This window comes from Wasmannia auropunctata, unplaced genomic scaffold (assembly GCF_000956235.1).
Source record: "Wasmannia auropunctata unplaced genomic scaffold, wasmannia.A_1.0 LD323013.1, whole genome shotgun sequence".
Classification (NCBI taxonomy): domain Eukaryota; kingdom Metazoa; phylum Arthropoda; class Insecta; order Hymenoptera; family Formicidae; genus Wasmannia; species Wasmannia auropunctata.
This window is the reverse complement of record NW_012039877.1, coordinates 1-3685: the sequence shown is the minus strand read 5'-3', so window position 1 is coordinate 3685 and position 3685 is coordinate 1. Positions and strand designations below refer to the sequence as shown.

Here is a 3685-nt window from a genome sequence, read left to right as displayed (position 1 = left end):
TATGGTATTCTGCAGAAAAATTTAATTAAATAAGTTGTAAATAATTTTTTCAAATTACCTCCAAATTACGTTTGAGAAATATGACTTACCTAAGATTCAGCTGAAATTTTGAGGTCTATTAATAATAGATACGTATACGTAACATCTTTTTTCAAGACTATTAATTCTCGAAAAAGAGGATGTTATTTAAATTTGAGACTCCACCTAAATTCCTGATTTTATTGCAAATAAAAATGTAAAGTTATAAATATACATATTTCAACTCTCGACATTTAACTGCAGTGACTTAAATTAGTGATTTGTTTCGAGAATAATATAATCAGCCGAATATTCATCAGAAGTAACGAAGTGAATATAAATACGAGCCTAAGTGGTAAACATTCAGTTCGAATGGTATCTCGCAACTACACTTTTTGTTTGTACAAAAACTCTTTCTGCAAAATACAAGACAAAGACAATTCCTAACAATATGACTACGAATACTGGAGATACTGAATATAGTTCAAAAAATTCCAATAAATGCAGATACGTGATGATGTTTAAGAACACATTCGATCGAGAATTATTTCCAAATGATTTCGACATGTGGACTGTACGACAGCAGTGCGTGTGGATAAACGATAATCTTGCCAAATTCTTTCCAAACGTACCAAAGTCATTGTTAGATTTCATTCCGGCCTATTTTCGCCCACAAGATTGCAATCGGTCACTGGTGCAGATACCCAAATGGTTGGACATGAATAAGTATCGCAGAGGGCAGAAATTTGTGCGTGAAAATTTTGCGGTAATTCAAATTGCCACAATATTGGGCCTTACGCATGTATATTCTTTTAATGAAGCTTTAAAATCAATAATCATAACAAAGCGCACACATACGCCATATTTAGCATTCCAAAGGTACAGTTTTAATTTAATATTTAATCAATATAGTTTGCACCGAGTACTTTGATTCGTAGAAAGACAATTGTCTTTCAATAGCAAAATAAATATTCACAGAGTCAATGATTGCTTTCAGCAGAATCAGCAGCTTTGCAAGATTCTTCAATATAATACGGTTTACATTTAGATCTATTGAGGAATTAAGAACATTAAGAACCAATTGTACTGAAAACTCTTACACTTACAAAGCTGCTTTTTTTGCTAAACGCAGTCAATTTTTCGCAAAATTATCTGCACGCTATTTTATAACTTAGTATTTATTATTTTTTATTATTATATTTTTTAATTTTATTAGTATTATTTCGATACTTTATTTATGTTACGAGTATAGTTTAAAAAAAACTGCTTTTTTTAAATTGTTAGAAAAAAACCAGAATTTCGGTTTTTTTCCGAAAAATTGCTATGTAAACGATATACTACATAATTTTTAATATTTTTCATCATATTAAATATTAATTAGGATTTAGAAAGTAATGTAAGTGACTTTATGTGATTTGTTTTAATTTGCTTGTTAAAATGTGTAAATTTTTTGTTTAAATTAGATATAAGCTTATAGATCTTATAAATTATAACTCTCTATTTTATAGTATTCTTAAAATACAACATCTTGTATAAACGCTGGAATTATAATAATGAGATAATTTTTATGTTTACATTTAAACATTATATTCCTTGAAGTAATGATTATTTATTATTAAATAAACTGTTTTAGGAAACGCTAGAATCGTAACAAATAATGTAAAAATCGAGGGGGTAACCACTCTTGAATTCCGGTGTATAACCTGTCAGAATTCCGTTGAATTCCGTTGAATTCTTTGAAGTCCGATGAATTCCGGTAAAGTCTGGTGAATTCCGTTGAAGTCCGATGTAATCCGCTGAAGTCCATTAAAGTCCGAATTGAAGTTTGATCGAGTTTTTTGAAAGTTTTGCTCTTGTTCGGACATTAACATTCGTTTGGAAGTTTGTTGAAAAATTTTGTTGGTGTTTTGAGACGAAGATGCGAAAAGTGGCAACCATATCCATAAAAGAAGTCTAGTGAAGTCCGACGAAGTCCGATGAAGTCCGTGAAGTCCGGTGAAGTCTTGAAGTCAGAAGTACAGGTGTACATATATATATTTTCTGAGTGGTTACCTCCTGGGTAAAAATTTATTCAAGTTAATGTTTATATTAAGTATTTTTAAAGAGTTTTGATTATTAATAATTGTCAAAAGCCGTATGTTTTATTTACAAAATATTAATTCTGTTTTTTATTTCTTTTGTATTTAACATTATTAGCAATAAATATATGCTTGTTATAAAATTTTGAAAGGTGTATCAAAGTGTTACAAATGTGAAATGTAATAGATTTTACGAATATATACGTGAAATTTTCCATTGATTTTTCTATCCTTTGGGAAAGAAATCGAAAAAATCCGCGGAAAAATAAAAAAAACCGGTTTTCTTTCTAGCGTTTAAAACTATAGTTACGAGTATTTCTCTTGTTTACATTTTACACGCTATTATTACACGATATTATATGTTAATGTTGTGGCATAATATTATTATTGTAATTAATGTACATTTTTTTATAGTTATAATCATAATAGTATAATTAACTTGCAAGGTATACCTCAACCATACGACGAATCATTAGTTGGTACGAGGGAGAGCCTTGGATTGAAGGAACATCAGCCTATAAAGACATGCAATTTGCGCGTAAAATGCATTTCATGCTACAATCAAAGTTGTGCGGGCTCAATCAAGAACAAATCGATGACAAGTGCAAAATTGCGGAGCCGTGGTGCCCGGATCGCAAATTGTTTTTAAAGGATTTTGCCGCGGCATGTCCATTTGAAAAAGATAAACAACGTCCTTACGTCTGGATTGACAAGTCGCCATACAAGCCGAAGGGTGTAAATAACGCGGACATGGCAGGCATACAGTGCGGTTTCATAAGTTTAGTTTTGCTTTGTCCGCAAAAGATTGGAGTGCATAACGCGACCGATGAAGACATTGAGGCTTTTTGCCATATGTGGAGATGTTACGGACATTATCTCGGGATGGAGGACAAGTACCTACATATTTTCTTAGCGCTAATAAAAATTGTAGGCGTAACATTTTCAAATGCCGTTTTTAAAATTTTTTATATTCGTATTAATTTCTCAGGTACAATTTTTGCCGCGGCAGTCTCGAAGAAATAAAGCAGCGCACTCGAGATATTTATCAATATTGGATATTGTCAAATTTTAAGGAAGTTACTCCCGAATGGGAGCACATTACGAGATGTCTTGTCGAAATGGTAAATTACTATCCCTTGATCGACTTTGGTCTAATGCCTTACAAGATGATGGCATTAGTCGCTATGGACACGATCAATATAAGCATGCCGCATTTGTATGCGTCAATGAGTTATGCAGAATGGATTGCTTATAAAAGCTGGAGGTGAGCATATATGTATATATTAGGGTGGACCTTATTTATGCTTGGTGAAAAATTTTTTCCGAATTTTTTTTACAACGCCCCCTAAAGTTGTTCCATTTCGTGAGAAAAAAAATTGTGTAAAAGCTGAGCTCGATCGGATAACGGAAAGACGTGGCACAATCCTGTTAAAGTTGAGACAAATATTTTATTTCACAAAAAATGGGGAAATCCGGTGAAAAGAATTCTGAATAAAGATTAAATGATTTTTTTAGTAAATATTGACCAATGATACTATGTTTTTTAATAAATATAGTATATTTAAATCGTATAGATCGGAAGAGCACAC

General features: G+C 31.7%; 1 pseudogene; it reads left to right on the top strand.

Moving 5' to 3' along the window:
* The first annotated feature begins 388 nt into the window (after window positions 1–388).
* Window positions 389–3391, top strand: LOC105460392 (annotated as a pseudogene).
* The last annotated feature ends 294 nt before the right edge of the window (window positions 3392–3685 follow it).